Raw genomic sequence first — 25919 nt, 5'->3', positions numbered from 1 at the left:
GTGTTCTGGATCTGTGACTCAACCAGTGTTGATTACACACCAGTGTTCCAGCTATTGCTGAGCAGTGCTTGCACAGTGTCAAGGCTTTCTGTTTCTCACTCTGTCCCCACTGCAGTGAGTAGGCTGGGGGTGGGAAAGCAATGGGGAGGGGACACAGCTAGGACAGCTGACCCAAACTGACCAGAGAAATATTCCATACCAGATAACATCCTCAGCAATAAAAAAAACGTGTGTGTGTGTGTGTGTGTGTGTGTGTGTGTATGTTTGCCTACCAAGGTAGCTGTTGCTTGGGAGTAGCCAGGCATCTGTCTGCTTGTGTGATGTGGTGAGTGATTGCCTTTGCATCACTTGTGGGTTTTTTTCCTTTCCTTCACTTATTAAACTGTCTTTACCTTGACCCACAAGTTTTCACACTTTTGCTCTTCCCATTCTCTCCCCCATCCCGCTGGGTGGGGGGCAGTTAGCGAGTGGCTGTGTGCATGCTTAGCTGCTGGCTGGGGTCAACCCACCACAGCTTTACATCTTGAAAATTAGGTTTTATTACTCCATAAATAGAAGCAATTATTCCTTTTTAATTGAAAAAAGAGTTTAAGTGTGATTAAAGGCGGGGGTGTAAGAGACTGAATTGTTATCTTGAACCATTTGCCTCAAAGATTGTTAGGTGTGAGGGACTGGGCTGTCATCTCAAAGAACTGTGAACTGCTTATCTCAAGCCCTTTGTCTCTAAGATGGCCTGTTTAAGCAGGACACTCCTCTGTCCATAAGGACGATTACCAGGCCATTGAGACATCCAGGGGAGGAAACGGGCTGGAGCTGATCTGGTGTTGATCATGGGAAGGTCGTGTGATAGACGAAACCTGCAGCGCATGACATCATTGAAATATGCCCTATAAAAACCCGTAGAGACAAGCTGTGGTGGCCTTCTTCACCACCAAAGAATGGAAGATTGAGGACCAACGGGACGCTGCTGAATCCGTGGTGGTGACTATCCTAGCAATCCTATCCCGACTGCTTGCTTAATTTCTACCTTTTCTTCCATTCTATCCTATCGCCACCATTTTCCATTTTTTGATACTTTTGATAATAAAAGCTTTGTTGACTATACAGCATTTGACCTCATTTGTGTCTTAATCTTGCTCTTGGGATCATATCGAAACCTTCCCCAACATTGGATCCGGGGGGTGGGGGGGGGGGGGGGAGTGTGTCATCATTTCCTTCCTGCCCACTGCATTATCCCAGTATTTCTTGCCTGCCTTAGACTTGTTCTCAGTCACCAATGTTTTAGTGGCTTCCTGGCTGCACCAAACTCTACAAAGTCCTCTCTGAGTCCTTAGGAAAAGTATCACCTTTCAATTTCTTGTGAAATTTGCCTTTGCACTAACTCAGTGGTTTTTAACTCATATCTCCAATAGTCTCTGCTCTTACCATGGGCTGTCTGCATTTAGTGTCTCATAGGGTACATCTGAACTGCTAAAAAAAATGGAATGGACTCGGTTGTTGTCTTCCTGATTAATTAATTTAGTTAACTGCTGTGTTTTCAACCCTCCCAACTAGCTCTCTCCAGAACAATAGGTGCTCCCCAGGCACAGCTTGGGGAACATATACTCCAGAAACCACTACCAAAAGGTAATATGGACAAACACATACACCAGCTTTGCCTCTTCGTTATCCTACAACAGTACCCCAAAAGGCTTTACAGATCTCATACAACACACAGCTGCAATTTCATGGTAAAAAAATCCTCTGTGTGAGCTGCAACACAATCCTAAAACCATTCAGGACACTTCGAACTGCAAACCTCCTGCCCAACCACCCACCCACATACACACACAGACTCTCACAATTCTGACCTGGGGACAGCTGCCCAAATTCAGGGTGGTGTGAATAAATTAATCTACTCTAGAAGGAGTCAGATGTTAGCTGTGTGAATGCCGGTCAGTCTGAGCATGTGGTGCTGAAGGTAGCGAGAGCTCTAGGACTCTCTTTTCTTCAGTAGTAGAGACAAACCCTTACAGACTGTCTGCCTAATCCACCTTTGTTTCAGAAGGTGCAAGTCTTAACTTCTTCAGCAAAATAAAGATCCCACAACCAACTACAAACAAACAAGTAAAAGAGATTCCATCTGTTACATCCACATGTACAACAGAAATATATTTCACAACAAAAGAAAATAATAGATTTAAAAACCCATTATCATTTTAGGGGAAAGGGAGTGTTTTTTAAAAAAATATTTAAGGGAAGAAGTTTTTTGGACCAAAAAAAAAAAGCTATTGGCTTCTCCCACAGATGCCATTTATGATAGTATTTCTTATTTGAAATTGATCATAATTATACAAAGTGGTATGAACAGTAAAGAAATCATTTTATTTGAGCAGTCTTAGTTTTTTATATTAAATGAAACCTTAAAAGAAAAGATACTGATGACCACCCATTATCTCCTCCTTTACTTTCCTGTCTTTCTCCTTGTTCAGTATGGGGTTAGCAAATACATGCAGTCTAGAAAAAATGACATATCTATTGTCTTAAAACTCTTCCTCTGGTATTTTAATAACTAGTTCACTGTTTCTGGATCATGTAATGTAAAGATCACACTGAACATTCCAGCTCAGCAGAATCTGGAGGCAATGCGTAACTGTAAGTTGGCGAGTACTGCAATCAAGGGGTTTAGACTGTGCTGTGCAAGTTTGATGAGAAGACTAGTACTTTGCATGATTCATCTCACTGTTTGGTTACGGTTATTGTTTTAACACAGTGAAATATTATCACTGTGTAGTGACTTCAAGTTTGCAGTTATGGAAGAAAGCAGTTTTATAGGGAAATGCTGGCTTGGAGCCATATTCGTGATTAATAGTCATCATATTTTGGGGGACCTAAACAAATACAGAGGAGTATAGTCAAACCCTGAAAGTGCTGCAACTTTATATAAATTGTGTTATACTCCTGCCTTGTGTTCCAGTGTTTATCTTCCATAAAAATCTACTCTTCCTCTATGTAAGATTTATTATTATGTATCACCTATTCAGAACTCGTTGAATCAGGGTGCTTTTATTACAGACAAAGGGGTGATTTCTTTATTCTGCACATAAATGAGCACTGTGATCAGCAAAGCACTGCACCTCTTACTCTAGCAGGATTTCTGCAGAATCTTTATTTTTATATTACAGCCAAAATTTCTAGAGTCAAATAGGTGTCTCACCAAACAGAGAGCTTTACATGCATAAAGAATGAGTTTTATCACTGCTTAAGAACCTCCACACAAAAATATGCAGAGTTGCACAGCGGTGGGTGGGTAACGTGGTAGAGCACATCCTTTACGCAACACAAAGCTGTCCTTCATGGAAGACGCAGTATGCAGCAGCCCTTGTTGGCTGAGTCAGGAAAAATTAATGACTAACCACCTGGATCCAGTCTAATCCACATAATATTGCTGCTGGTGAATGGATAGAGCAGCAGCAGAACCGAGACTCTGAAGTGGCAATAATAACACTGCAGTGGGTCAACAAGTAGTTCACATTTTGGGTGGCACACACTTGCCTCAAACTGTTGTGAAAGATTCATGGAAGTAATATGACCTGAAGCATAAGATCATAAAATAACGTTTGACAGCCAGCATTTAATTTGCCTTTTTTCCAAGCCTTCTGGAAGAAGAATTACACTAGGAAATTGTACTCATTAGCAGGGCAGTCTTATACTTAATAGACATTTGGACTTTTCTGCTCTGTAATTGCCATTCTAGCCAGTAAGGGTGGGTCATACTTCATCAATTTTATATTGTTACCAAGAGGAAATCACCTGCTAATGAGTAAAAAGGAGAAAGAAGATACAAATGGGAGGAAAATCAAGGTTTTTGTGTTTAAAAAGTTGAAGGGAGAAGAGCTGGAGAGAACACTTCCGTTTGCTGCCTTAACTTTATGGGTCAGGCAAGAAGCTGCCTTTCCAGGAATGAGGTTTGGATCTCATCCATGTTAGAGAAAATCCAATATCACCAGCAATTATCTTAATCTGGGTGTTGGCTGATGCACCTAAGAAATTGGCACCAAGAATACATTTTAAAGAAGTTAAAACTCATTAATGTTATTCCTTACCAGCATCTTTGTAACTTACCAAATACTAACTCCAGGCTACCAAAAAGCATTTGAAACACACAAAGTCTTCCAGATTGCTATGTTTGAATAAATTTTGTGTGATTTTATTCTTATTGAAAATTGATGTACATGTTAGAAATTAATCAAACAGCAAAGCTGACAGAGCCCTGTTCCATTCAGTGAATGAGTTCCTCCTGACCAGCATCATTTAACATGAGGCTCTGCCTAACATGCACAATCAGTCCACGCAGATTCCAGCAAAACCTTCCAATAGGTTCCCATTATTTTCCTTCACCAGCAAATCATAAAGTCAATGACAAGCAGTGGTCACTCTTGTGCAGCATATCTAATAATCATAGCCCATGAAGTAAAGAGTGCATCTGATCATGTTTACCATGTATTTTTCTCTGACACTGCAGGAGTAACCATTTGGGTTCCTTAAGCAAGTCCCCAAATTCTATTGAGAATTCATCTTTATAGCAACAATCAGTAATAGATATTGCTGTCCCATCCATCTTGTTCTAAAAGCCTTTTCATTTTGTGTAGGGTCTTATCGTTAGAATATTTCTAGCAATCACTGCTTACATCATGTCACAGGCCAGAAAGATCTTTGTTCTGTTTCTTAAAATAAGGTTCATATATACAATCAGGATGTCAAGTGTACACCACCAAGCTTTTGTCAAATGCTCAAGACAATGCATCAGGAAGTAACAGTCTTAACCCAAGGTTGTCTTCACTCTGTAAATTATACCTCTTTTGCTTAAAAAAAGAAGTCTCTGTAGCACAAAGAGAACATGTACTGAGTTCCTTTCAGCAATTTCAAAACTGTACAGGAACTGCCATACAGAATGATCACACCTAAATAAACTTCATTATTTTATGGTTGCAACATTTTCCAGAGGGACTAATGCTGAAGTAAAGCAAAACAGTGCCAGAATCTTCTTAATACATCAAGGAAAACAAAACAAAATTAGCATCAACTCTTTTTCCCAGAATGTTTCACCTTGTAGGTAAAGATATCTTTCTTTCATATTTATTTACCTTTTTTTAGTCTACACATAAGGTAGATCCATTTAGTTATTTCTCCCTGCAGTGACCAGCAAATATACCACTACTACTATTTTCTCCTATTTCCTCTGTGATTTCCAGAACAGAAAGCCTGTCAGAGCCTCCTTGCAGCCTCTGGCTTAGGGCAAAAGGACTTATCCTGCAAGGAGGAATGACAGAATATTAAGTTCCTTACAGGTACATCTGTGTTCTGTTAAGAACTTCTCCTGAACATCTTCAAGAATCTTCCTCCACTATTGTCACACTTGCTCTTTCATTAAGAGCAATCTTTTGACAAGGTCAGTAGCCCAAAAAGTTTTTAAGCCAATGTCTGTTACTTAGTATAATGACAAGTTTTGTATTTTCACTTTTGTTATTTATTTGATTTTGAATCTGATTAAGTTTGCTATTCTGCCTCAAAATCTCAGGCAAAAATATTTAGGATTAGATTTTAAGAAGTCTGTAGATATCTACAAGAAGCTTTGAAAATTCCATCATTCATCTCTGGTTTGGTGCCTTAATACCTCCTTAAACCTTTTATCCCTGTGTCTAAGTGCCCCTTTATGAAACAGGGGTAGTATTAGCAATTTACTTCCTCCTTTACAAAACAGGTTGCTGTCAACATAAATTAAGACTGTGAACTGACCATGGCTCAGATACTGGAGGTCTGTAAGACGAACAGAACACAGCCAAATAAGATCAGCAAGTAAAACAAATACCACACTTATCCTGCCAGCTCTAATCACTCATTAAATAAGGTATCCAAAACTTTACTCAGTCATTGCTGAAAGACTAGCATTTATTCTTCAGTTCAGTGTCAAAAATAAACCAAAAAACGCAAACCAAAACAAAACTTTCTATACTTTCTAAAGATGAAAGTTTAAGCTTAAGGCTCCAAGCCCAGCCAATTTGTTTGTACTTAAAAATGGACACCTGAGATTGCTCCTGCTGAACCTCTGCCCCTGAGCTTTTCTCCTCTAGCAGAAATAGTGAAGGGGTCGGGGGGAAGAAAAGATCTTTACACATAGCAAAGACTTGCAGCAGGGCATTCTCTTCAGCAGCACATACGGCATATGCAGTTTCATTGCTGGGCATGTTTTGGTTACAGCTGTGGTTTCTTTTGCTCTCTCTTTCCGTTTTGAGTTCAAAGCACTTTCATTTTCTTCTGTGCCCTATTCTTAGCCAATAAGATTTTTCTAACAGAGAAGTGAGGGTAATGGAATGGAATCATCTAATTTTGACAGCACATTCAGGATTGCTTAAACTTTTGTAACTGAAGTAGGTACATTAGGTGGCCTTAATGTCTTTTTCTTCTACTGAATTAAAACAGCTTGTTGTCCTCTTGAATGTAGGAAACCTGAAGACAAAAAGGTGAGGTGCTGGTGCGATATTAAAGTTGTGCACTTTATGTCAGAGTGAATTTTCTGTAATTATTCGAACACCAGGAGAATTAATTTACCTCATTCTGGAATCTGTTTCTTTCCTCCTGATTTTTCCTCAAACAGACCACTTCAGTTCCTCAGATCCTGCCGCACTCTGTCACTCTATTTATAAGACATTACTAGGGAAAAAGTATTTTCTATTTGAGGGCAGGCGGGAGCTCCTGTACAGAAAAAGTAGCATGTTGGGTCCTTTTATTGCTATCAAGCACAAGTTATAACTAAAACTGTACAAAATACTGGTTTTTCATTTTATTGTCTGAATGGACACACACACACACACATAACATGCACACACCCCCCCCAAACCCCAAAAATATTTTCAAGTTAAACTAAAGACTTGCTTAGATTTGTAGAGCTTTTACTCCTCTATAAATAAAATGGAGTCAGCTGTAATCATGAAAGTAATTACAAAGGCAAAAATTGAATAAGTATATAATTTGCTTTATGCTATGTAAAACTAATCTCTGAATTTGATCTTGAAAAAGATCAAATTAATATTTTTGGTGACTAAAAGTTGCATTTTTAGTACATGAACTGCACATGACAAAATGATTCCTCTCTGCCACAGACCAGCCTCAGCTCTGCTGGGCCATCCTTTCCTTTCTGCAAGGTCTTTTTATTGAAAACTTTTCAAATATGCTACAGAAATTAATTTGAATTGTGAATTTGATCAGATACCAGATTCACAACTTATTTACCATCTGCTTATGTAAGATTTTAGCAGAGGTCACTTAAGAAGCAAGTTGTAATTACAGATTTGTCTTCCAGTTTGAAAAGAATCTTTGTCTTCCCTAAAGGGGAATTGAACAGCTTATTGAACTTAAACTATCACCAAACTCATTAAAAACAATGTAAAAATTTAACAGTTTTATTTCATGTCACTGGAATGTCTCAGGTACCTGAAATGACACATACTTCTCACTGTGGAAAACAACAATTAATGTATATAAATCCCAACAGAAGACAAACTCCTACCTGCTTTTTCTAGAGCTGCTGCTGTAAACCTGTTTCTATAGACAGTGTATGCGCAGGTTTGTCAATCTTCTGGTTTTGTATATGAAATTATCCAATCTGGCACATTCCAAATTACATATCACTTTAAAACCTTCTGGACTATGATAAAGAATTTCACTTTTAAGTTTCTCCCTGGCCCATTTGCTTAGATTGTCCTAGAAGCTAAATCAATTTCTTGTCATTTCTATGATGCCGTCCATCAGCATTTGCCCTATGGAAAAGGTGTACTAAAAAGTGAGTTCCAAAGTTGACCCCAGAAAAGCACAAAAATAAATCCCATATTTACCTGGTACATTTCTGTGAAAGACAGTAAGATTGTGCATGCATGTGTCTCCTTCCAATATTCTCTAAGCAAGTCATGTCAGCATTTAGGATGCTGAAAAGAAAAATTGCACAAGAGAAACATATCTTAAAGACAAAGATCACTATGCTCTGAATATGTGCTAGTTCCAAACAAAAACACAGGTAAGGAATATACTTGGAGATGTTAAGTAAACTTCTGTGACTTAAAAGTGTTAAAACTTTCAGTTTTAACACCATATTATGTACTGTTACCATACACTTCCACTCCAGAGCACAGCAAACTTTGGATGTCAAAAAGAAAAATGTCCTATTTAATGAGGAGCTGTTGCACTCAGCTTATTTGACTGATTGTCCCTTCTTGCATATTATGCCAGGGCAGCTTTAAAACCAGAGCAACTGCCACATATGACTTTTAAATCAAGGACATTTTCATTTTGGACACAATCAATTAGTTCATATTCACCACATAATTTTGTGTCTTCCATCTGGAAATGGAAGTCATCACTGACAAAAAGTAATTTAAAATGGAATATAATCATTAGACTTTAGAGGGATTTTTTTTGGTTTTGCTTTTAGGGACTGACATGGTTTATATTTTATTGTAAGTGGGAATTACAAGGGAAAAATTGCAACATAAAGCATCCCATCTTTCAAAATGGAATCTCAACAAATGGTGAAGGCAACTTTACTTACTTTCCAGGATTACAAGGCAAATTTTTGCATAGTAATTTCAATTTTTTTTGTCATAGTAGTTGTACTGTGATGCTGCCTTTTTTTTTTTTTTCCCTATGGGCTTAAGTGATAAAGATTTGCCTGATTCTACATAAAAAAAGAAAAAAAGGTACAATAACTAATTCAATATGCTATTTCCAAATGCAAATTGTATTTTTATATTTTCCTTTTTTACTGTCACACTGAAATACTTTTTTTAATGATACTATCCATACTAGAATACAATCAAACAATACAGTTTCTGTTGCATGCTCATGGATCCTTCATATAATATGGTTCATTCTAGGTGAAATGCAGAAAAATATCCAATGAAAGGCTGAACTTCTAGGTAAGAGGGCATTTGTATATGCATTATTTAAAGGGTCTTACTGTATTCTGGTGTACAGTGTGTGCAGAAGGCAAAAGGAGCCTGCACCCTTGCAGTGGCCACCACACAAGCGAGCACTTCACAGGTGCTCAGATGTGCCCATTACTTCTGGATGTTCTTTATCACCATTAGTGGCACACGCTACTTCAAATAAATCTATCTACACATTGGATGTGTTACCAGAGCCTTACTCAAACAGATATCACATGAGCTCAGTAGAACAAGAACACACAGGATAAATACTTTTGATATACCAAGAAATGTTATCTCAGTACTCACCCACCTCCGCATACACAGATAAGTACAATGGCATAATAGGTTCCAAGAATAAACCTGTAATTTTATAGCTCTATTTAATGACTAAATGTACAAAGTGACTAAAAAATATTCCATTAGTAGATGGAATAGATGGAATTAGTACATATTTAGAAATACAACCCTCATAAATGCATGGGAGTATTTGTCCCATGACTGGCTCTGCCAACCAGAGAGAGATGCCTTGCAATCAAAAGGATGTCACTTAAATCCCACCTCTAAAACACTGACATTATTCCAATATCCTTTAAAATATATGACTAGGACTGAGATCTGTGGGGAACCTTCTATTATATATACAAAGGCATTAAATCTACCATATCTTCCCATCTGAGAGGTAGTATTTCCAGCTAAAAAATGGAACAATAATAAAAAGTAGAGTGAACTCCATCTGTGTGTCAGGCAGGTGTAAGTTTTGGTCTACAACTTTAGCCAAGTATGGTTCAGAAACAGGGAGTAAAGCCATAGGCCTTCTACTAACCAGCCTCTTCAGCTATGCTTATTCATTTTCAGTCATGTTTAAGGTATTATTTCTCTTGATCCCATCTCAGAAGAATCCCCTTCTCTAGCCAGTTAATGTACCACTTAAAAGTGGTACAATGAATGACTCATGTGAGATTAAACACAATACTGCACTTTTCCACTTATGACCTATTCCCTCATTTTTTCCTTCATGACACTTTTGATTTTTCAGCCCTTCCACAAAGCTCCATGCTCCTCACTGCTCTGTGGGCCATGTCCCAGACTCCAGAGAACCAAAAAAGCAAAATGCTAAAAAAAGCCATCTTGAACTTGCTTTTTTTCTTTTCATAGAATCATAGAATCATTTAGGTTGGAAAAGACCTTTAAGATCATCAAGTCCAACCATCAACCCAACACCACCATGCCCACTAAACCATGTCCTGAAGTGCCATGTCTACACGTTTTTTGAACACCTCCAGGGATGGTGACTTCACCACTTCCCTGGGCAGCCTGTTCCAATGCCTGACAACCCTCTCAGTAAAGAATTTTTTTCTAATATCCAATCTAAACCTCCCCTGCCACAACTTGAGGCCATTTCCTCCCGTCCTATCACTAGTTACTTGATAGAAGAGACTGACACCCACCTGGCTATAACCTCCTTTCAGGTAGTTGTAGTGAGCGATGAGGTCTCCCCTCAGCGTCCTCTTTTCTAGACTAAACAGCCCCAGTTCCCTCAGCCACTCCTCGTAAGACTTGTGCTCCAGGCCCTTCACCAGCTTTGTTGCCCTTCTATGTTTTCTTCTATGGTGTCCTTTTATGTTATTCATGCATATATATATACATTGTTAACACTGTCTTCATAAATCATGAGATTTTTTTTCATTTACCATTTAGACCAAACCAAACCAAATGGAATTGCATTTGTCTTTTGAAGATTTTGCATTTTCTAGCTGCTCCAGAAGATGGGAGGGCTCTCCACTTCAAGAAAGGGGAAACTACTACTCATATCTAACAACAAGATTCAAGGAGCTAGACTTTTCATGGCGAGAGCCCTTCTTCCCTGACACAGCAAAGCTTAAAAAAAATCATGAGACTGGAAAATTCTGGACACTTTGTGGTTTACTTGCATTTTGTATATCAGCACTATTTCTCAAAACTGCAGATGTAAGTACCTACCCACTAATATGGAAAATACCTCCAATAAATAGCTGTATTATTTAAAATTTATAAATATATTACAAGTTTGCTGAAACCACAACCAGCAATATTTAAGAAGGGAGCTAAACAATGTGTCCTTTACGAGCCCTTCCTTTGATTTTTTTTTTTTTTTGACCAACCTTTCCACCACACCAGTGTAACCTCCACTCCTTTTTTTTTCAAAGCCTGACTTATTTCCATGGTGGGCTGTTGGCACCATCTATTCCAACCTATGGCTCTGGTTACACTTTGGCTTTCCTCCAGGTTGCAGCTACCGAAATCATCCCTCAAGTGCTTCTTGAGGAGCACTGCAGAGCTCACCATCCTCATCACCTGCGGAGCCAGGGGCAGCAGCCGTAAGAAATGGGATGCAGAGATGTTGCCAGGGGTCCCAGTCCTTTGGAGCACCCACTGGTGGCCCAAAGGTGCAGAAAGGATTCTTGCCCCCAAGGTTAATCAGGCTGGGGGCATTTGGCCACTTTCAGAAGCCCCTGAGACGGCTCCAGGTTGAGGGAGAACAGGGCTTGGGCATCTTCTGGCAGGCATGACCAGCCTGTGGGACGAGGAGGCAGGTCTTGCTCACGTGCTCAGGGAATAGCCAATCGCCAGCGCTGGGGTCAAGAAGGAATTTTCCCCCGGGGCAGATTGGCACTGGTCCCTGGGGGTTTTTTGCCTTCCTCTGCAGCATTGAGCATGACCACTTGTCAGGGCTCCTCTGGTCCGTTTTTTGGCTAGGTTACTGCCTGCTGCTTGTGCACCACAAAGTCGGCCTCTTGTGCCCTGCAGCTGGGGGGAGGAAGGCTTTTTTTCCCCCACAGTGGGCTAGCAAGTGTCCCTGGGGGTTTTTTGCCTTCCTCTGCAGCACTAAGCATGGCCCCTTGCCAGGGCTGCTTTGGGCCATTGTGGCTAGGTGCCCGCTGCTCATGCTCCACAAAGGTGGCCCTCCTGCCTCGCATCTGGGGGGAGGAAGATTTCTGACTGTCCGGGCAGGCTCCAAGGGATGCTCCCAGGGGTTGTTTCTTGTCCTCTGTAGCACTGAGCACAGCCCCTTGTCAGGGCTCCTCTGGGCCCTTTCGGTAGGTCCTTGCTTGCTGCTCTTGCACCTCCAAGGCACCGCTCATGCCCTGGCTCTCTCGGGCTCTCTTGCACATTGCAAGTTTATAGTGGGAGTGAGCTCTGCTCTTCCCTTGGCTGCATTTCCCCAGGGGTTCTTGCTTGTGCAAACCAGCCTGTGCTTGGAAAGGCTCCAAGCTTGCTGCCCCATCAGGAGCTGCCACTTTCCAGCTCTCCCTCTGTGCAATACAAGCACTGGGCAGGCGTGAGAGTGCTTTTCATGCATCACTGGCCAAGAAGCACAGTGGCGGAGCAAGTTCTGGAAGGCAAAAAGTGTGCTTGTCATCAATACGTGTCATACTTTGGAAAATACCCCACAGGTCCTGCTGCTACTTTCTGTAGCTCTGTGGCTTTCCTTTGCCAGACTGCAAGGGATGTTTTTTCAAGCTAAACTAAGAATGCATCAGCCTGCTCCTGGCTACACATGCACATTGTGTTCATGCTTGAGAGCATCGGCTCTGAAACAGATTCAGAAAAATAAAATCCTGTTTCCACTTGTAACCTTTGTGATCTGTGTCCGAAAGTGTTTTCCTAGCTGAAAACCCCCTGGCATTTCAGGCAAATAACAGTCTCATTGTCATTCGACTCATGGTGAGTGCAGGGGATAGAATGGAAGGGAATAGAACAGCATAGAACAGGACAGAAGAGCTATGCTGTGTTGTGCCCAGAGTTCCGCATGAGAAGCTCTGCCCTAGGTCTGAGGGCTCCATCCAGGAGAGCAGCTCTCTGCAGTGCAGGTGCCAGGCCCATCCAGGAGACAGGGGCAGGGACGGGCACACCTACAACATGGCTCAGGCAGGGACTGAAGGCCCCAGGCTGAGCTGAGACCTGTCCCCTGGGCCCTTGGCAGGAGACGGGCAGGGTGGGGGTCCTCGTGTCTGATTCTGACAAGTTGAATTTCTTGTTGTGGTTCTCTGGTGTATAATCCAGCATCCTCTGATAAACACATTAACAGGATCGTAGAAATGGAAAAGTAGCAGCTCTTTGATAAGTCTATTAGAAGAAGAATTATGATCAAGGTATTCTGACAATCATGGAAGAACCTAGCTCACATTGCAACCAAATGTGTGTTAATCTGCCAGTACTGGTTGATAATTTTCACATTAAAAAAAGGATTGTATAAAAAATTCAAATTTAATGAAGAATTAACTTTTTTTTTAAGATTTCCATTCTAAAGGGGGCAGAGTAAGTTTAAACCCCTACAAAATATAAAACTGTCAACCTGCATTCCCTTCCTTTCTCCAGACAGATTTTTTTTAATTACCAGAATTGAGCAGTCTTAAATTAATGTATCATTTGTCAGTAAAGTTAAACCTTCAGACAGTAACATCACATCTTTTGTATTACTGAGTCATAAAATAAAAGGTGCTTTCATTAGGGTTTTCTAAAGACCTACCTTTATATCTATAAGAGGTGAAAACAAAAGGAAAAATCTTTCCTGGATGTCCTGATGATGCTGGAAATGGCTACATCAAATTAGTTCTGTGTATTCATAAGCATATTTTAAATTAGAAGCATCAGTGGTGAGAAGACAGTTTTAATTTCATCATCATAGGAAAAAGGATAAAACAGAGATTTAAATTTAGAAAACATATATGATTTTGACATGCACTGCTTTTTTCCTCTGCACCTTAAGTTGATTAGGAAGAAGTCCTGAGAATGAAAGTGCTGGAACTGAGACAGATAATGAGTAACGTGTTATAATTTAAGACAGTGTAAAACGCATAGATCTACTGTCTTTCAATATCTTTACTCCAGTCAGAATTGTTCCTACCTTTTAAAATTGCATTGTTTCAGAAAATACAGTGTTTGTAGAAACGTAAAGTAAGTCTTAAGGGCATTTTGGGGGTGTTCCTGCCTCCTCTATTGGGCAGTCTGAGTAGAAACTCAAGTTACTAAATCAGTGCCCAAAGTTTATGAAGCCTTTCAATCTGTGCTTAACTGCCTTGCAGCAGTAAGGCTTTGATTCTAGTGTCACCCACTGCGGAAGTACTACACTGCCTTCTGAAAGCCACAAGTTGCATAGAAGGCTGGATATGAAAAAAAATTATCCTTTGCACTTGAGAACAGATCTTCTCCACAGCCAGTGAGTTGCCGGAGTTAACTGGCTGTGAAATGGGAAGTTGCAAGAGGTATAAGGGAGTTGGAATTGTTTAATCAGCATCTTGCTAACTCAGACATGGAGATACTGTCACTTCTATTTCAACTGTATGATACCCATCGATGATGGTACTGCTGCCCTGGGCCCCATATCACAATACTCTCAGAGCTGTTAGCACTGTCCTCCAACTTCTAAAATCAGTATAGGTTTTAAAATAGGACAAGAGCATATTAGTTTAATAAGTAAAGACAGGAATACCCATTTTAACTGCATGAACTGTAAGCAGCAGAGTCCAAGTAAGGTATACCCAGTGCTTGACCAATAGGAATTGTATTCTTACTACTTCTCCTGTGTATCTGCAACAGTGATACCACAGTGAGACCACAAAATTTGTGTCTGGCAGACAAATTACCTCATGGTGTGAAGACAGTGACAGACTGTAGTCCCAAGAGACTTCACAGAGTATCAACTCCAAACCAGGTTGAAGCAGATGTTCGTAGTAAAGATATCACCATACCTATCAATCACATCACACTTCACAAGTATTACCAGCTATGAACAGAAGCACACAGTCCTTTTTTTATTCCCCCTGAAAAAAGCAAATGTCATTTCAGCTGAGGAGACCTGTGTGAGGACAGTATCCATTCACTAACCCAACCTAAGTGCAATTTTACAGCAAAGTGTTGTACACTTAAAATATGAATGTACACTGAAAAATAAAAGGAAAACAGCTCTGTGATCTATTTCCTACTTTATGTTCACTTTTCAAAGATTAAAAACCAAGTTAAGTTACATAGCTGCCTACTGTCCTTTTGGGCATGCAGCAACAGAAAGGTTCACTTAGGCAATTAGTGATGGAACTAGCTGGGGAAGTAGATGGAGGAACCTCCAGTTGTATGAGCTGTAATTCACAGGAGGGGAGCAAAACAATCTGCTCCCTTTAAATCTGAGTAAAGATTGTTTATTTAAGAGGACTTACATGATTCAAAATATCCCAAGTAAGGGGTTGTATCACTTAAACTAAATGGATATAAACATTACTAAGTGTTATTTATAGCTGCTTGTCTTTCAAACTTAATTCGTTCTATGGAAGCATTTCTTGTGACCTTTAGCCACTGTCTTAACACCTCTCATCACAATTGGTAGAGCAATTTTTTGGTTGCTACTGTATAAGATAGACAAAGCACCAGCCTAGAGCACTTTCTGACCTTTAACTGCCATATTAATATCTATAATTGGAATTGAAAGGCCATTTAGGCTGAATATCACCCCAACAAAGCAATCTGAACAATTATGATTATCTCATTAAAGCCATAGACCATATAATCCCCTTGAGAAAGGGGGCAAGAAAAAGAATTCTGAAGATTAGTCCCATTAAGCTGGTTTTCCCAACTTTACTTAGGCAGTTCTAACAAAGACAACAATCCCAATTCCTGCTGTTTGAAAAATTGAATTAAGGAATGTATGAACTAAATGTCTGATTCAAGTGATTTCTAAGTTCTTGCTTCAGAATGCCCATGGTCAGTGTCTGAGATAAATTAGATTATTCAGGATCATGAACCATTGACACTGACACCAAATTCTGTTACAGTAGTATTTGTCTTGTTGAACTGACATTTTGTTTTAAGTTTTGTCTGGGATATGTAGTAAAACTACCTCCTACTCTGTAAGGACATGAAAGAACCTACCAAAAAAAAGAATTTTTTCCGAACTTTCTGAGCTGCCAAATGTTTGTCTGAGTCCTGTCCCTCCCTTAATACTTCCTATGTTTGAATACAGCAGTTTTATCTATAATACACCACCATAGCAACACTGGTGGCACTGTTTTTGCTACTTCATAAGCATGAGTTACACTTGTGCCAGGTGAAAGTGCCTGACCACTCAGAAGAAATAAAGATGTTCAGCTGCTTATCAGTAATGACAGACTATACTTGCTCCACCATGTTCCCTGCACTTAGCCATTTTCTTTATATGTATACATGGATGAGAAAATATCACCTTTTTTTTTTTTTTTTTTTGGTAATATAGTTTGTTCCGTACTGCCCATAACTTTTATTTTTATTTTGGTTCTCTAGGTGCACTTCATCCAGGCTCCTTCTACTTCTCAGCTACATGGCATGGATTTTGGACAAAGACTTCCATGCTGAAACAACTCCAAGAAAACCTCTGAGAGAGGCTGGAGCATCTGAGGTTGAGTTCCCTGCCTTGGCTCTCAGAGGGTTCACATGCTAATTGAACAAATGGACATGCAAGCACAGCTCTCCGCAGCTCTTAAGGTAACTGATTTGTGCCTCCATCTTTTCCATATGCTTTTGGAAAGTGTCCAGCACATAGCACGATTTGTGGCTTGTGAGGTCTTAATAGCCTATACAGCTTCAGGCACTTGCTATTATGAAGATTTAATACTCCTAAAGAGGTCTGCAATACTGCTGTCTTCAAGCCTACCTGCAGCAGTACACTTGCCCTTCTTCTGCTCATACGCTGCCATAAGCATTGGAGGAATGGGAGTCAGAGCAGACCATCCAGCTTTTTACAGGATTCTTCACTATATCCAAAACCCATATTTACTTCCACTGAATGGACTATTAAGATATGGATTTTTTTTTTTCTGTGAACTAGTATTCACTTCTTCAAGCATGTTGTCATTCTGCAGATTTGACAGAAATATCAGGAAGAGATTAACATGCAAGAACAGAGCTGACTCCATTTACAACTACAGCTGCCTCAGATCATGTCATATGATGTTCCCTCCAGCACTGCTGACATTTTTAAAACTCCCTAGGATGTAAGAAGTATAAGATCGGGTTCAAATAAAACAGGTCACCAAGGACATCACACAGTATCATCTAACATATCCACTACTCCCTGCTCTGGTAAGTCATCAAACAAATATGGATACGCACTTGTTCTACCCAAAGGTTATTTCCTTGGTGTTCAAGCTTGGGGCAAGGCAGCTCCATTGTCTAAAGATTAGATCCAAAAGAATGGGAACAGAAAGCTAGAAAACAGGCAGGAGCTGGGAAGGAGTAAGGGCAGGAACCAGTGCAGGCACAGGACCACAGCACAGGAGTCAGAGTAGAAAGGTGGAATAAACATTAATGCTAGAGCAGAAGCATGAACTAAGTAAGTCAGGTGTATGGATTACTGTAGGCAGCCAGGTCAGGAGCAGGGAAGACTTGCTCAAGATAAAAAAGTTTGAGAGTCAGATATAAATGGGGAAAAAAAATCAAACCAAAACCAAACCACCAGCATAAGCCACAGCTAAGTTCTTAATAGCAGTGTGCTGCAGCCCAGACTCTGGCTAAATACCCTCAGGAGTTTCCACCAATTCCCCTGTCAGTATCTGTCCACTGTGATTGCCTTAGTAACCACCCTGCTGAGAGTTCAAATGCAGTTCATACACTATGAGATTTAACTTTAGAAAAATCTGGTGCTTTTACACTCTTGAAGAAAAAAGAAAAGAGGGGAAAAAATAAAAAAAAAAGCATGTTTCTGCATGTCCTTGCAAACACATTGTACCAAGACTTAAACCAATCTCAAATAGCTTGGAGGAGTTCCTGTGTCTAGTTATCACATGTAAAGCTTTTTTAGTAAACTTGGGCTTCTTTTGGTGGCTTCATCATAGATTCATTTTTAGCAGCACTGTATTTTTCAGAAGCATAAAAAGAATTATGTATGTTGTACAATAAAATAATTTCTAGCTCTTAATGGCAGTGTGATTAATTCAGCCAGAGGAGGTGCTATAAGATGCCACTGTTATTTTGAAGTGTAGATCACCAAGTTACAAGCAAAGTCCAAGGTTACTGCAGGTTCAAAGTTGAATAGGCAATGAAATTCAAACTAATCCTGAAACTGCTGTGAGCCTGGCAGCATGTAGCCCTATTTTAGCAGTGCAGAACCACTTCACTTATATGGGTTTGGACTTCAGTCTGAGAGCTGGCTAACAGTATTGTAGTGAGAAAGTGAGAGTGCAACATCTCAGAACTGCCTAAGAGCAATGCAGGCAAGACTTACAGTAATTGGGTCTTTCCAGAGTATTTGGATTGTTTCCATGTCTGAAGTTAGCTGCATAGTCGCACCTACACTAAATTTTCAGAGGAAATCCTTTTGCAGTCATCACAGCTAAACACCTCTCGTTAGATCTATCTCATTGCTAATGAAGCCAGCAGGATAGGAGTGAAAGCTTTCATTCTGAATAGTAACTCAAAAACTTGTATGGTGATCAGTAAGGACTGATTCAGCTCCTAAATCTATGATGAATCTCAAAGAAAAATTAGCGAACAGGTAGAATTTAAAGTTTATATGGGAAGATGATCTCTGTCTTTCTCTCAGGATGATAATAACTTTATAAGCAGCTGTTGTCTTAACTAGAGATTTCAACAATTTTGATGTTTACGTTGACACAAATAAATTTTTGGATTTTCACTTCCACAGGTGTTTATGAAATGGGAATTTTATTTCTACCAGCTTCCAAACTAGGAAATACAGTTCATAATGGGATACATAGTTTTAAAAGAAAGTATACTCATACAAAACCAAACAGTTCATGCTAGAAAGACTTTTTCCCTGACACAAGCTTGAGACTTGATCTTGCTGTCCCTAGAATAAAATCCCCTGGATGATCAATGTACATAATTACTAGGGCTGTGTTTTAGACAGTAATCAGAACAGTTTACAGCCAATCAAGCAACTTCTCTCTTTCCAATTTTATTAATATCAACTGAGAAATAAGTCAACAATAAATTCAAGTATGAAAAAATATGCTGAATTTACTATTTGTTTTAACCATTCTCCTTTCTAAAGTCAACAGATTTACATCAGAGATTAATTTGGGCCACCTCATACTTCAGAAACCACTTCAATGAATGAAGAAGACATTAAATGCATTTAATTCCTTTCTTTTTCCAGATACCTTGGTGGGACTTTCCTTTTTTAACATAAATGTAAGTAACTTTATGCACCTAACTCTTTTTTCATGGTGCAAAAAATTATCCCTAAAGCAAAATACACTTAATGTTGAACATTAACTTGCTTTTTTCCCCTTCTTATTTACTTCTCCTGAATGTATGGTAAAAAACTCTAAACTCAAGAGCATACTAAATATTGTTTTCATGATATTTAATATTGGTGTGGTGGTATCACTTTAAACACCATTAAGTAATAGATCAGAGAGAATAAAAACATTTTCCATCCCCCTCAAGCTTTTAACCTTTAGGGCTTCCTTGAGGGGAAAATGATTCAAATGCCAAACTCACAATTATGGATTCACTACGCAGAAAAGATGGCCAGGCGTTTACACAGAAAAACTATGCAATACATTAAAGTTACATTAAGGTCCTTAGTTTTCCTGTTCACTAATGTCCCTTCTCATAACTCCCACAGACATACTCAGTGCCTTTCCCAGGCTCAGCAATCACACTATCATCTTCCCCAAAGGCACATTTATCAGCAGACTAAGCTTCCAAGCCATCAGTAATGTGGCTGCCCTATAGATTCAGTGTGGAAAGTAAGGAGAAGACTGATAAGTAATCAACAAGTACAGAACAACACAGGATTAGTAGTCAGCTCTCCACCAAGAGAGATGTTAGGATGTACCCTGCCTTATGATGTAAAGAGGATTTATTTTTTCCATTTTTCAAGGAGGAGGTGATAGGAAGCCTTACTGGAAATAAAAATGATCTGCTGCATGGAAGGCTTAAACAAGGTGGAGCGGGGGGGGTGGGGTGGTGGTGGTGGTGGTGGTGGTGAGGGAAGGACAGAGTGTCAGCAACAGCCAGCTAAAAAAACAAGTTTCCATTTCTTTACTAAATGCAGAGGAAAGGTTTTTCTTTGAGCTCCCCTGGAGGGCTCAGGTTCCCCTTTGGTTTTGGCTGCTACAGCAAGAGCTCTTTATCCTGTTTTACCCTAACCCACATACCAGCTATATAAGCATGTATACCCTTCGACAGCTAAATGCATGTGGAAAACACAAATAGCATAAAACAACACTGACCTAAACAAAATTCTTTACCATTGCATTAAAAATCTGCATTGAGGCACTGTACAGGGAGTGAGCATAACTTAACTGTTCACACTGAAAACCTCCCATTAGAGGATACAAAAGTGGTTGGGATACAGTTGGGTTTGTTGCTAAGTACCATTTTTGACTAACACAGTAAATGAAAAATTTCGTACAGTGCCATGAGAACTATGCCCTTAACTACTGGTTCCCTTTTCTCTCCAGCAGTTACTATTTTGCAATTAATAACCTTCAAGGCAATATAGATCTTATTACCCTGAGTAAACATCAAGGGCTTCATTGTCAGGCAGAAAGAATATGAAATAATTCAAACCACACTACAGTGTCTTTGTGTCTTCAAAAGCAGCAGGTAACTCAAGATGTCCAATCTGACTACCATTTGTTCATATTTTTCTTATTTACTTAGAAAGGCTGAACTCTCATATGCTATCATACTAAGAAGTAGGCAGATTTAAAAATACTATACACTATAAAAAAGAGTAATATTTTAAAACTAGTTTATTACTGAGTGAAAAACTTGATATACTAATCTTTAGCCCAGAAAAGTCATTCACCCACACACAAATGAATGTGTTGATTAATTGTAAAACAAGTATAATTTCCCTGTATTAAGGTTATACCATAAAAGAGGTTTCATCTGAATCTGAATTACTAGTGCATCACTTAGCACCTCTCTAGTGTCTAGACCATATGGCTTCAACTGACAGCTGATGAAACCAGTAATTGTCCTCTTGCATTAGTCATTGGTTATATTGTTGCTCAGATTCTTGATGGCAGAAGGAGAAACAACCTCTCTGTAATGGCCTTGATAATGCATGCTAAAATTGAGCAGAAGCCAAAACCTCCTCTTAGCTGTTATTATAGCTGGCCTCGAGGTAGGAAAGCATACGTCAACATGGCTGCTAAAAACTGAACTGCATTCCAAAATTATTACTCACTTTTTATGAAAAATGGAATCACATTTATTCATGAAAATGTCTGGGAAAATCTTATGTCAGGTGGACTTATGCAAGGAATTCTCACTCTGTCAACAGAAGAGACATCTGTGCTAATCAACTAATGGCATATAATGAACACTGAATTATTAACTGTCATCATGAATAACAGAGCTCAGACACAGCCAAAACTAGGAAACCATAATATCTGGGATTTTATAATCTCTGGCTTGAGAACTTCTTGCCACCCAACTCACAATTTTACAAACACTAAACATGTACTGCGATCCTGCTAGTATTACCATAAATAATATAGAACTTCTGCAGATTAAGTCTTTGAAAAATAAGGCATCAAACCTATGAAGTGTAAAGCCAGGGTCCAGGACCTGTCTATGAAAATAATCCTTCTTCTCAGTGTAAGAACCCAGGTATGAACTTAATGGATTTACTGTGAAAGTTCCAAAATAGGTTAGCACTCTGTCTAAGCAACTCTGATTTCTATTCCTAAATTACCCATCAATATCAAAGATGTGATTAGATCCTATATGGTAATCAAGTTCCAGTTCCAGCTACTAATCCAGTACCAATTTATTTTAACAAAAACAAAGCAATGAAACATTATATATTTACACATTTGTAAACATGAAGTATTTTTAAATAGCTGCTTCTCTTTTATTTGTTAAGACAAAACACTCAATTCAAGTCAGTTCCACTCAAAGCTGCTTTTTTTAATGTATGCTGCCTTACAGAAGCTTAAATTCCCCATTTTCCCCTTAAAGTTCCTGATGAGCCTACATCTGTTATATGTACACTCGCCTTCATTATGAAAATGGGGTTCCATTGCATTATGAGAAACAGCCTCATGAGACTAAGATAAAAATAGACCTGAATACACATCATAACAGAAAATTCAGTTTACTGTTAAACTCCTTAACTGAGCCAGATACACCAAGCCTACTTCCTCCAATTTCTGGAAGTGGAAGGATAAAGAATATGAAATGTAGGGGGGTTAGAGGATCTTTCTTCTAAAACTCCTTCTTTACTTCCCTTTCTCAGTTCAGTTTCCTGTATTTAGTAGTTTCAAGATTTCCTCACATGGAGGTTGTAGCCCCATCATTATCATTACTGAAGTCGTGACAGAATCTGTCCTAGCCTATGTAAATTTGGATTTGTATCGTACCTTTCTTAGTCTATTAAACTTTCAGCTTGCATAGTTTCATGTTGCTAGGAGTTCCTCATTGCACTGATAGACTGAACAACCCCTGCTGAAAATACTCTGCTGTCTCCTCTGACAAAAAGAGTGCTGAGTAAGTTTTGTAGACTTCTCACAGAAAGAAAAATACACATTTTCCAAAACTACAGTTGAGTCTTCATAAATATTCTAAAGAAAAGTTCACAGATATTTCTACATGGAAGTTATTTTCCAAAAAAAAGAAAACATAAATATTTGAAAGCACTTCATGACCTTGCTGCTGGGATCACTGAACCTCACCTTCAGATTTTGACACCTTGTTTTGTTCCTTGCAGGAAACTCACACAAAAACCAAAACCACACTTCCTACAAATCCTCTCTACAGGCCACCACTATACCTATGTGATGCCACTACCCTGTAGACAAGATAGGGTAGTTGGAAGCTGATAGGGCCTATCTGTAGTGAAGCAAGCCTTGAAAGGAGGATGGACTTACAGCTTCCTCTAAAAATTACAACCTCAGCTGCTCAAACCTGGTCATGAAAGCATGCTAGCAAACAAGTAACAACATCGTGTTGCCAGTTTGACCTGATCATATTTGGCCCTTAAGTCCTTTATTGCTCTAAAGCAATATACAAATAACTTATGTCAGTTTGTAAAGAGCTTTTAAGATAGGTATTCATTAAGTGATTCACTGGTAAATTGCATGGTTTTTAATGCTGATTACTGTATTAGCAAGACCAAACACTCTGGGGGCTAAGAAAATCGCTCAGCCTCCATAGACCTTTCAAATGTGCATCTCTGGCCGCAATTCTAACAAGTTTTTCTTACTAGCAGTAATCTACAGTCATTGATTTTATGACACAGAACTCTTCGCTCCGGTGCGAGACCACCTGCTATTTTCACATATGTCACAATTTAAAATAGCCAAACACCCTTTGGAAGTACATTTTAGCAAAAAAAATCTTTCAAGACAGGTCTGCACATTTCTTTCCATGCCATGAGTACTTAAACATTCAGGAGCAAGATACAAAAATATTAAGTGAGTAGATCAACTGTCAGATTAACAGGTTCCTTGTATTCTGCCAGTCATGTACTGTGTGGTATGTGTTCCCTGGTGATATCCTAATTTTAACAAGTTATAGCTGAACCTTTCCACACGTGAGTATAAGCAAATTCTCCTGCACTGTCTTCCTTGCATAGTTTGACAAGATCACCTCTTGATTTCTGTTATTCTTCCTCTGCTTCTTTGCTCTCCTTTTTTGCAGTTTTCTAAAACACTCCTCTGAATGTCTCAGGTAGGAGAAGCATGTCAGGTTCTGCAGGCAAGGAGCATTTTTGTCTTCTGTCAGATGACATTTTCTAACGGTTGATTGCTGAACATCTCCCTGGGGGCTCAATGATGATCCAACCACTAAAAACCAACCTGCTCTGCCCGTTATAACATGCATATTGCACATATCTACACCAACCCGGCAGGACATGACATCTACTGAGCACTGTCACTTCAGCTTTTACTTTCTAAATGGAGCACATTCCCCTTTTCTACCTCAACAGTATTACTGGAAATCACAGTTTGTTTTGCATACTTTTTTAAAAAAGAGTAATCTTTTCATTTATTTGCATTAATTATAAGCAGTTGTGCACACATTAGGTCCATACAAAGCTGTGTTCTCTCTTTCAAACGCATTGTCCACTTTGCTGACAAAAATGTAGCAGTGTAACAGTGATCAAATAGTATCTAAAACTTAAAGCTGCTTACAGGTCCCAAATAATCTGCTCCTTGGGTATTCTCACACCCATAATTATTGCCTGATGTTTGCTTCAGTAAGCTCTGACTGCTTTTCACTTCTTTGGGCTGACAGACAGTTTGAAACTTAGATTATTGTCCTCAACACCATCGGCTAGGCTTTTAAATAAATTCTAAGGCAGTCTTTACTGCATAGATGCCCAAACAAGGAGGCTTGATCAAAACTCGTCTGAATTTTGGAAGCTTTCAAATGAGACCTCAACATTGCAGTTAAGGTAAATCCATTCCTGTGTAATCCAATCCTTTGTACCCATTTCCAGATCATTAAGCCCTACATCCATTTTCTAACAAGTCCCATCTATGATGTAGCTCATTTCCATGCTGCATTGGCAATTCTTACTATATTTGTACATGTAAGACAACACAAACCTGTTAACATAAGCATATGCTATAGAAAGATGGAAAATGGCCTCTGCTGGAATAGTTTGACCTCGTTAGTAACAGTCCCACATAACTGCATTTTTTTTAACACTAACAGTTACCTTCCTTCACAGCACTACTCCACTGAATACAATTTGTCTGGAATAGTTTGTCCTCATCTACATTATACCACAACTTCTTGTTTTCATTTTGTATTTCTGTATTGCAGACAAGTCATTCACTCCAAGGACCTCTGAAGGCCAGACTGACAAAACCTGTAACTTCTCCTAACTCTACTGTCTTGTATGAAAGAATAACAAGAACCATATGGAATCCATAAATACCCACAATAGATTATTTTGTTCTTTCATTTTAAATAAAAATATATTATTTATTTTTTAAAGTTTGTTTACTAGATAACATATATTCTCTGCACAATTAGTACAGAGAAAGAAAAAGCCACAATACATAAAATTGAGCAAGTTGGGCCTATGAATAAGTCAGAACTTCACTGTTGAATGTGGGTGGGCAAAGATAGGAAATTTATGCTTAATATTTCAGTATTTTCCTCTCCCACTGATTAATTAAATTAAACTAGTTTATAACCCCAGATTGTGTGGTTTTCTCCTGTAAACTATTCATTTGCTTTTATTGACAATGCTCTGTAGGGAACATTTTATAGAAGGAGTTCCTAATTTTATAAGAAGGGTGGCAAAATTAAACAACTTCTGAAATTATAAGTTATGACACATTGTGTCTTTTATTTTTTTCTAGATATATTAAAAAAAAAAGTGAAAGGCCAGGAACAATGATTTTTTTTTTCCATTTAAAGATCATGTGAAACTTAGAAAAACAGTTCCAATTTTCTGTACAGTAAAATGGTTCTGATTTTATGTACAGGTTACTAAAGAAGCAGAAGGGCTGGAGAAAACACCATTCCCACAGTATCCCCTACCACTAGCATTTCTCAACAGGAGAGATGAGAAGGAATGTTTTGTCCTTTACTGAAAGTGACAAAAGTTTTTGTACGTTGTCTTAACTTTCGTATTTACTATCTCATAAGTGACTGTCAATTTGCCAAGAGGATGAGTGAAGACAAGCCCTTACACCTAATAAATTATTCCACCTACAAGTTCAGGACTACATTCAGCTTTCTGTGTATTTCATTATCTGGCCTTTTAAGTGTAATCTAAAATCTAGTGTTCAGTGACAAACACTCTCCAAACAGCAGTTTTGAAAATTTTTTCATGTGCCGGGACTGGATCCAAAACATCCTTTGCCTGAGGAAAGGTCCACTAGACTGCTAGCCTAGTCGCTGGAGGCAGCCATAGAGGAGGCTGTGGGGGAGACCCTGCCCCTATCCACACAGCCTACACAGCCCTGAGTCAGAGGGACAAAAGCCCTCTTAATACTCTGTAAAGTGGAG

The sequence above is a fragment of the Buteo buteo genome, chromosome 2 (genome assembly GCF_964188355.1).
Source record: "Buteo buteo chromosome 2, bButBut1.hap1.1, whole genome shotgun sequence".
NCBI lineage: Eukaryota > Metazoa > Chordata > Aves > Accipitriformes > Accipitridae > Buteo > Buteo buteo.
Note: the sequence above shows the minus strand (reverse complement) of the source record.